The 10,672-nt window shown below is 30.1% G+C and overlaps 1 non-coding gene across 1 annotated transcript; it reads left to right on the top strand.

Annotated features, from left to right (window-relative positions):
* Positions 1-3,763: 3,763 nt before the first annotated feature.
* On the top strand, positions 3,764-3,845 carry Trnal-aag. The gene has a single exon. It is a non-coding gene; the product is annotated as a tRNA-Leu (tRNA).
* Positions 3,846-10,672: the final 6,827 nt, after the last annotated feature.

The following is a 10,672-nucleotide window of genomic DNA, read 5'->3' as shown; positions in this document are numbered from 1 at the left end:
AAGGGAGTAAAAAAATCATCTTTGAAGGACATTAATAAACATAAAGACGCAATATTTATTTTTCATCGTCGGAAAATGTGTGTGACCGACGCTTCCATATCTAATGCACCTTTAATCGTTAAAATACTTTTTCATTAAGAGTAATCAGTAGAATCTCGCCTTCGCAAACTAGTTACCAGTAAAGCTACGAACTGACTCATGTGAAAAGAAATTTATCTTGTTATATGCTTTCTATAACAATGTGGAAGATAATCCGCCACCGGGTTCCACTACTCAGATTTCTTCGGTACATCGGCTGGTAATAAAAACATATTTGACATACATAATGGTATATGCTAACTATTACATTTAATCTGAAAGCCATACCAGTGACTAAAATACATACACATTATTAGAATACATATATGTGAGTGCAAGCTAAATGATTTATAAAAAATCACTCGGCATTAGTGCGCTTGATGATATACATTTGAACACAAACACAGCAACGTGACACAAATATGAAAAGGATATCATCCACAATAAGATACGAAATTAAATCGTTTCGAACTCACACAGCAGAGCGACTGGACTGCATAAACAAAACTATTCTCTTATCTGGAAAAAAATAAACCTGAATATAGGATAGCTGTTATGTAAGCAATTTCGTTTCCCTCTCAGTATGATAACTGTACAACTAATAAACAATTGGGTTTAATCCTGTCACTATAACAATATTATTGAGTATCTGCGAAGAACAATGAGTGACGGTGTGTGTCATAAAATCAGTGTATCAATTTTTTTACGAAGCGCTTTATTATTCATCCATTTTATTACTAGCTTGGCTACAAGAATAACATTACCAATACACCAGTAAATACACAGGAATTATTATAGCCAGAAGATTTTAGTACTAAGATTCAGATTTCTCAGATCAGTAGTATAATTTCTGGATTTATCATATATTTTTAAAGCCTTCTCATCAGATAACAAAAGTTTGCAAAACATTTTATGGAGAATGACGTTTGTTTAATAAATATCCTTGAGGGACACTATACTAACACATTGTATAAGCGTATTTTTCTCTTCAGATATTTAGCAATAACAAGAACAGGAATATTATTAATAATCCCTTAGGCAAAAAAAAAATCCCAATTCTTAAAATACCCATTAATATTTGTAAATCAAGACCGCGTGACCTCATTTGCTCAATGAATCACAAGGTTAAAAACCATAATATAAGTCACATCTTGCCACATCTCATCACACTATCAGAGACCTCATCACGATGAACACTTCAGCAAGTTCTCTGCATCTTGTTTCTCCACACATGGAACTGAGTGACCAATTATCGTCTCCAAACTTTGACCTTTTGCAAAGTTCAACCAAAGTATTAGGCGATGGATATAACATTACTATATGTACACCACATATTGGGATAACTAACACAGTCCTGAAAGAAGTGGCCTGTCGCAGGAAGGAAGCCCGGAAGACCAGACGGTTTGGCGGTTGCAGGGCTGAGACTCCCTTCGCGAGGAGAAGGCTGGTCTTCTAAGCGGAGAAGTAATCTTTTGCGTATATCTATATGACTTATCATGTGACAATAATAAACGTACATTATGGGTATTTCCGTTTCGCCTTCTCCTTATTAAAAATTGCACAAATAAGCTATATATACACCCTGCATTAAAAGGGAGATTGCAAATGAATACCTAAAGTCTGCAATAGGATTACGCGTGTCAGTCATTTTGATCGAGGTCTTATTGTTAAAATAGGGCTTATTTATACTTGATTTATAGTTCCGGATTAATGAGCGGGCCTTGATATAATTTTATATTTATATTTATACATACATACTCATATATATATATATATATATATATATATATATATATATATATATATATATATATATATATATATATATATATGCAATACATGCATAACATGACTACGGTAATTTAGTATATGTTTATATTGTACACATATATGTATAATATATTATATATATTATACATATATATATATATATATATATATATATATATACATGCACATATACGTCTACGTGTATATATTGCAAATATATGCATTCATATATATTCTAAAAGGAAAAGATCTGACCAATATCGATGTGTGGAATGGATCCGGTCAAGCGGTCTAAAAAATTAAGACGACCTGTAGATCTTCAACTTGGGATTCGTAGGGCAGATGAGGTCGTGCGGATTTGTTTTGAAAAATTGAGGAATTGTCATTGGAATATTTTCATCAGTCAGAATGGCAGACGAGCTTACTACCTAAATCCGCAATATTTATGAAATATTAATTAATTTCAAAAGTTGCATGTGTGTCACAATTAAATTCGGCTGCCGGACTTCACATATCTGAAAAGAGGCGGGCTGTTTACTGCAGATTTTTTGTTAAAGTAATTTCATTTAACTTTCAACATTATGATTTGAACTACCAATACATAATTTGGGTTAATCCTGTCACCATCACAACGTTATCGAGTATCTGCGAAGACAAATGAGTGATGCGACAATCATTATATCAGAATTCTACGAAACACTTGATTATATATATATATATATATATATATAATATATATATATATATATATATATTATATATATATATATATATATATATATATATATATATATATATATATATATATATATGTATATATATGTATATATATATATATATATATATATATATATATGTATATATATATATATATATATATATATATATATATTCTATTACTATCACAAATATCTTTCATTTTTACAGGTAGCGTACAAATAAACGTACAAATGGGTATTTCCGTTTTCGCCTTCTCCTAATTAAAAATGGCACAATGAAGATATATATACACCCTGCATTAAAAAGGAAATTGCAAATGAATACCGAAAGACTGCAATAGGATTACGCGTGTCAGTCATTTTGAAGATGAAGTCTATTTTGATCGAGGTCTTATTGCTAAAATACTTGGGCTTATTTATACTTGCTATTTCACAGAATGAATACACGAGGATATGTTGTACTAAGAAGCTATTATAACACATTAAAAAATAATTACGGATTAATGAGCGGGCCGTGATATATTTTTATATTTATATTTATACACATATATATACATATGTGTATATATTATAAATATATGCATAACACGACTTTACAGTATTGTAGTATATATATGTATATATATAATATATATATATATATATATATATATATATTATATACATACACAATAAATATTAGTGTATATATTATAAATATATGCATTCATATGTATTCTAAAAGGAAAAGATCTGAGCTATATCGATTCGTGGAATAGATCCGGTCATGCGGTCTAGAATAGTAAGAAGACTTGTGATTCGTAGGGCAGATGAGGTTGTGCGGAAACATATATTTCATTTGAAAAAGTGTCAGTAGGTATTATGAGCAATTGTGACCGGATTGCTACCTAAATCCGCAATATTTATAAAATATTAATCACTTTCAAAAGTTGCATGTGTGTGTCACAATTAAATTCGACTGTCGGACTTCACGCACATAACAGAGCGACCGGACGGCATGAACAAAAATTATTCGCTTATCAAGAAGAAATTAAACCTGAACATATCTGAAAAGAAACGGGCTGTTCACAACAGATTTTTGCGAAGACAAGTGAGTGATGCGACAGTCATTATATCAGAATTTTACGAAACACTTCATATATATATGTATATATACTTTTTTTTAATTACTATCACAAATATCTTTCATGTTTACAGGTAGCGTGGCCGAGCGGTCTAAGGCGCTGGTTTAAGGCACCAGTCTCTTCGGAGGCGTGGGTTCGAATCCCACCGCTGCCAACGATTTTGGCACTGCACTGGAGCAGTGGCTGGCCCATAAGCAAGACGCAAGCGAACCAAAATAAATGCAGAGCTTGGAACTGATTCTATCTGTGTGCCGCCAGTGTCCCTCTACTCACAATCCGTATTTACTAGAGATTCTCTAGATCCACCAGTGGCAGCCATTCCATCATGTGATGAAAGTAACTTCATTATGTACCCTCCAAACTCTGGAATAACTGCCATAGTGGCGGAGACGGTGGCCTGTCACAGGATAGAAGCACGGAAGACAAAGCGGTTTGTTGGGAGTAGGTCTGAGTCTCCCTAAAGGAGCTGGTGTTTGAGGGGGGAAAGAGAGGAATAATAATAATAGTGTAACATTTCGATGGCTTATTAATACGATTTGCGATAATAAAGATAATTCATTAAAACAGAAACCTATTACAAAAAGATTATACCAAGTCCACATAGTATTTGTTTGCAATGATTATACTTCAAGCGAGGGATAATGTTTGAAGCTAAGAACATAAAGACGCAATATTTAATTTTCATCGTCGGAAAATGTGTGTGACCGACGCTTCCATATCTACTGCACCTTTAATCGTTAAAATACTTTTTCATTAAGAGTAATAATGTGGTTAATCCACGGCTATTATCAGAAGCAACACAGCAGAGTCTCAGTAGAATCTTTTCTTTGCAAACTCCACTCTACTGACCTGAAGGTTTGTAATTACCAGTAAAGCTACGAACTGACTGTCACGTGAAAATAATTCCCGCGGCGTCATTAGTTATTTTGTTATATGCTTTCTATAACAATTTGGAAGATAATCCGCCACCGGGTTCCACTACTCAGATTTCATCGGCACATCGGCTGGTAATAAAATATATTTGACACACATAATGGTATATGCTAACTATAACATGCAATATGAAAGTCTTACCAGTGAGTAAAATACGAGCGTGTGTGAGTATGTGTGTGTGCGCGCGTGCGCGTCTACTAACTTACTAATTTCAGTTAATATGCTCTATTAAATATAACCTATTTATGTACCTGTATATATGCATGCATATATGTATGCATATGCACATGTGAGTGCAAGCTAAATGATATATAAAAAATCATCCGGCATTAGTGCACTTGATATACATTTAAGCAAAAACAGTAACTTGTACACAAACATGTAAAGGAAAACATCCACAATAAGATACGAAATTAAAGCGTTTCGAGCGACTTGGCTGCATAAACAAAACTATTCTTTTATCTGGAAGAAATCAAACCTAAGTATAGGATAGCTGTTATATAAGCAATTTCGTTTCCCTATTGGTATGATAACTGTATAACTAATAAATAATTTGGTTAATTCTGTCACTATAACAATATTATCGAGTATCTGCGAAGAACAATGAGTGACGGTGTATATCATAAAACCATTGTATCAATTTTTTACGAAACGCTTTATTATTCATCCATTTTATTACTATCACAAATGCTTATCATGTTCTGCAAGTAGCTTGTCTACAAGAATAACATTACCAATACATCAGTAAGTACACAGAAACTACAGCGTATCATATCATCACTCCTTGTCTCCACTAAAGCTGTCTTCTACTTATATTAAAAATTGCAAATGAATACACCTAAATCGGGCACTGTGCGGTAGGTTAAAGCGTTCAAACTGATAAGTTACTTCGGTATTATAGCCAGAAGATTTTAGTATCGTATTCTCTTTCAAGGTTCTGATTTCAGTAGTAGAATTTCTGGAATTGTCATATATTTTTTAAGCCTTCTTATCAGATAACAAATGTTTGCAAAATACTGGAATACATTTTATGGCGAATGACGCTTAATAAATATTCCTGATGGACACTATACAAACACATTGTATAAGCGTATGCTTTCTCTTCAGATAACAAGAGGAATATTATTAATAATCCCTAGGGCGAAAAAACAAACATACCCATTCTTAAAATACCCATTAATGATATCTGTAAATCATTTCCGCATGACCTCATTTGCTCAATCAATCACACGTTAAAAAACTATCAGAGACCTGATCACGATGAACACTTCAACAAGTTCTCTGTATCTTTTTTATCCACACATGGAACTGAGTGACCAGTTATTGTCTTCAAACTTTGACCTTTTGCAAAGTTCAACCAAAGTATTAGGCGATGGAAATAACCTTACTATATGTACACCACATATCGGGATAACTAACACAGTCCTGAAAGAAGTGGCCTGTCGCAGGAAGGAAGCCCGGAAGACCAGACGGTGTGGCGGTTGCAGGTCTGACACTCCCTTCGCGAGGAGAAGGCTGGTCTTTTAAGTGGAGAGAGAGGAGTAATCTTTTGCGTATATTACCGACTTATCATGTGACAATAATAAACGTACATATGGCTATTTCCGTTTTCGTCTTCTCCAAAAAAGCTATATATGCATCCTACATTAAAAAGGAAATTGCAAATGAATACTTAAAATCAAAGACTGTGGTAGGATTAAGCGTCTCAGTCATTTTGATGATTTTGATCGAGGTCTTTTTCTTGAAATATTGGAGCTTATTTATACTAATGATTTCATAGAACGAATACACGAGGAAATGAGCAGAATATATTGTACTAAGATGCTATTTGAAATATATAAAAAATATTACAGACTAATGAGTGGGCCGTGATATAGTTTCAGCTCGCTAACGATACATAAAGACTTGGCATAACATGACTTTACAATATTGCAGCATATAGAAACTGAAATTCATTTCGGTTACTATTTATAAATGTGTATATATATATGTATATATATATATATATATATATATATATATATATATTATATATAAATATATGCATTCCTAAATATTCTAAAAGGAAAAGATCTGACCTATATCGATTAGTAGAATGAATCAGGTCACGCGGTTTAAAATAGTAAGATCTGTAGACCTTCAACCTGTGATTCGCAAGGCAGATGAGGTCGTGCGGAAAAATGCCGGTAGGTATGTAAAGAAATGTCACTGGAATGTTTTCATCAGTCATAAGTAATTGCACTAATAGTAGACGAGCTTGCTACCTAAATTCGCAAAATATATAAAACATCAATTAATTTCAGTTATTTAACCCAAATACCCTACATTTGTGTATATACATATATACATTTAAATACATTTAAATACATATATATACATAGATATACATAGATATACATATAATACATATATACATATATATACATATATATACATAATACATATATATACATATATATAACAATATACATATATATACATATATATATACATATATATATATATATATATATTATTATATATATACATATACAAACAAATACACACAATATATATATAAATATACACACAAACAAACACCATATATACATATACATACAAACACCCCAAAATTTATAAAAAAAAAAAAAAATATATATTTTTAATTTTATATATATAAAATAAAATATATATTTTTATATATATTACAATACAAAAAAAACACCCCAATATAAAATTATACATATACAAACACACAACAATTATATTACATATACACAAAAACAAAAAAAAAAAAACAATATATACATATACACCCAAACAAAACCAATTATATATATTTATATATAAATATATTATATATATATATATAATATTATATATATTTTTAAATATATATACATATAAAAAAAACCACCCCACAATTTTAATATACATATCCCAAAACCCCACACAAAAATATATACAAAAATTTTAAAAACCCCCACACACATAAAATTTTTTAAATATATATATATAATATATATTATATAATATATATATACAAAAAAAACAAACAAACCCCACACAATATATAACATATACAAAAACAAACACACACAATATATATACATATACACAAAACCACAACACAATATATATAAAATATATATATTTTATAATATTTTAAAATATAATTTTTTAAAGGTATAATTTTACCTATAATATATATATAATATATTATATATAATTAAAATATATTTTATATATTATATATTTTAATACGTGCGCGCGGGGTTTACTATCTTACATTTTAATATGCTCTATTTGTATGTGTGTAAAATGCACACGCAAAAATTCCCCCAAAAAACCTTTTTTTAAAAATTTAAAACCCACGTAATGTAAAGTGCAAGCTAAGTGATCTAAAAAAAAAATCACTGGGCCCTTTATGACTTGTTTATATACATTTCAGCAAACACGAAAACGTGAAACCCCAAATGAAAAGGAAATATAAAAAAAAGGGGCCCGGGCGAAGCCAGCCCTTCCCCAAATCTCAAGCAGCAGCACCCAAAATAGATACGAAACCCAAAATCGTTTCGAACTCACACAGCAGTGCGACGGGACTGCATAAAAAAAACTTTTTTTTATCGGGAAAAATAAAACTTAAAAAGGGAAATAGTTTTTTTATAAAGCAATTTTTTTTTCTTCTAGTATGATAACTGTAAAACTAATAAAAAATTTTGGTTTTAAAATTTTTACTAAAAACAATATCCCAAGTTCTACAAAGAACAATGAGGGGACGGTGCATATGAAAAAATTTTTTTTTTTTTTTTTCATTCTATAAAATTTTTTACGAAGCTTTTTATTATTCATCCTTTTTATTACTATCAAAATGTTTATCATGTTCTGCAAGTAGTTTTGTCTACAAGAATAACATTACCAATGCACAGTAAATTTAAAACAAAACCCTACACCGTACACATAAAGGATTCTAAACCCCCTTAAATCTCCATTTAAAGAAGCTTTTTTCCCCAATTTAAACTTTTAAAAAATTGGGCAAATGAATAAAACTAAAATCACCACTGTGCGGTATTAAAGTGTTCAAAACTGAAAAATTTACTTCGGTATTATACCCTTTGAAATTTTTAGTATCATATTCTTCTAAAGGGTTTCGTTTTCCCTCAAAGTTTCTATCTTTTCGGATTTATCATTTTTTTTTAAAGCCTTCTTTCAGTTAAAAAAAATTTTAAAAAATAGGGAATACTTTATATGGTGAATGACGCTTATTAAATCCCTTTGATGGACACTAAAAACTAACAACTTTTAAAAGCGAAATTTTTTTCCTTCATATATTTAGCAATAACAAGAAAAAGGAATATTTAAAAATTTCCCTAAACCCAAAAAAAAAACAAAAAAACCCCAAAATTCCCAAAAAAATACCCATTACTGACATTTGAAAATTCTTTTTCCGAAATAAACCCTTATTTGCTAAATGAATCAAAAGGTTTAAAAAACCAAAATATAAGTCACATCTTGCCACATCTCATCACTATCTGGGACCTAACACGATAAAATTTCTTCAACAAGTTCCTGCATCTTTTTTTCTCCACAGGGGGAAAATGGGTGACCAGTTATCGTCCCCAAAACTTTGCCCTTTTTCCCAAAGTTAAACCAAAAGTATTAGGCGATGGAAAAAAACCAAATAATGTACACCACAAAATGGGGAAAACTAAAAACAGTCATGAAAGAATTTCCCTGTCGCGGGAAAGGGGAACCCCGGGAAAGGGACCAGAGGGTTTTTTGGCGGTTGCGGGTCTGAGTTTCCCCTTCGCAAAGAAGGCTGGTTTTTTAAAGCGGAGGGAGAAATTTTTTGCGATATTTCCGACTTTCAGTAAAAAATAATAAACGTACACAGGGTTTTTTCGTTTTCCCCCCTAATTAAAAAATGGCACAAAGTAGTTTTATACATACCCCTGCTTTAAAAAGGGAAAGTGGAAAATAATACCTAAAAGACTGCAATAGGTTTTAGGGCGTGTGTCTTTTTGTTTGGGGTTTTATTGTTAAAATAGGGCTTATTTACACTTGCCATTTCATAAACGAATACCCCGAGCAAATAAGCAGGTTTTTTGGTACTAAGATGCAAATTAAAAACATATTAAAAAAAAAAAAAAAAAAAAAAAAAAAAAAAAAAAAAAAAAAAAATATATATATATATTATTATATATATATATATATATTCCCGGATTAATGAGCGGGCCGTGATATTTTTTATATTTATTTTATACTTTTAATATATATATATTATATATATTTTAATATATATATATTATATATATATATATACATAAATTTATAAATTTTAAAAATAAAATGCTTAACATATTTTTAAGTTTTGTTGTGTGTGTTATATAATTTTAAAATTATTTTATATATATATATATATTATATATATATATAATATATATAATATATATATATTAAAATATATTATAATAATATATATTAAAATTTTAATAATAAAACATGCACATACAAAAACCCCCCCCTATATTTTTTGCAAAAAATTTTTGGGCCTCATTTTTACTTGCTATTTCCCCAAAAAGAATACACAAAAACAAATGGGGCTTTTGGACTAAAATGCTATTAAAACCCTTTTACAAGAATAACTACGGTTTAATGAGGGGGGCCATGATATTTTTTTTATATTAAATCCCTACTTTAAATATAATGAAATAAAATGGTCCCTCCCATTAAAAAATAAAAACCCTTTAATGATTTTTACATTTATTGTAGTATATCATATACAAAAATAATGTATAATTAATTTATATATTATACATATTTTATACATACACATATAGGGGAATACGTGTAATTTTTATAAATATATGCTTTAAATTTTTTTATTTAAAGGAAAAGATCTGACCCATATCGATTTGTAAAAAGGGTTTAAGTCAAGCGGTCTAGAATAGTAAGATCTGTAAAATCTTTAACCTGTGATTTTGTAGGGCAGATGAGGTCGTGCGGAAATAAATATTTCTTTATTTCACAAAATATGAATTTCCATTTATCATTTAACCCAGACCCCCC

The sequence above is a fragment of the Penaeus monodon genome, unplaced genomic scaffold (genome assembly GCF_015228065.2).
Source record: "Penaeus monodon isolate SGIC_2016 unplaced genomic scaffold, NSTDA_Pmon_1 PmonScaffold_419, whole genome shotgun sequence".
Lineage (NCBI taxonomy): Eukaryota > Metazoa > Arthropoda > Malacostraca > Decapoda > Penaeidae > Penaeus > Penaeus monodon.
The sequence above is the reverse complement of the archived record's forward strand: the minus strand, read 5'-3'. Positions and strand labels throughout refer to the sequence as shown.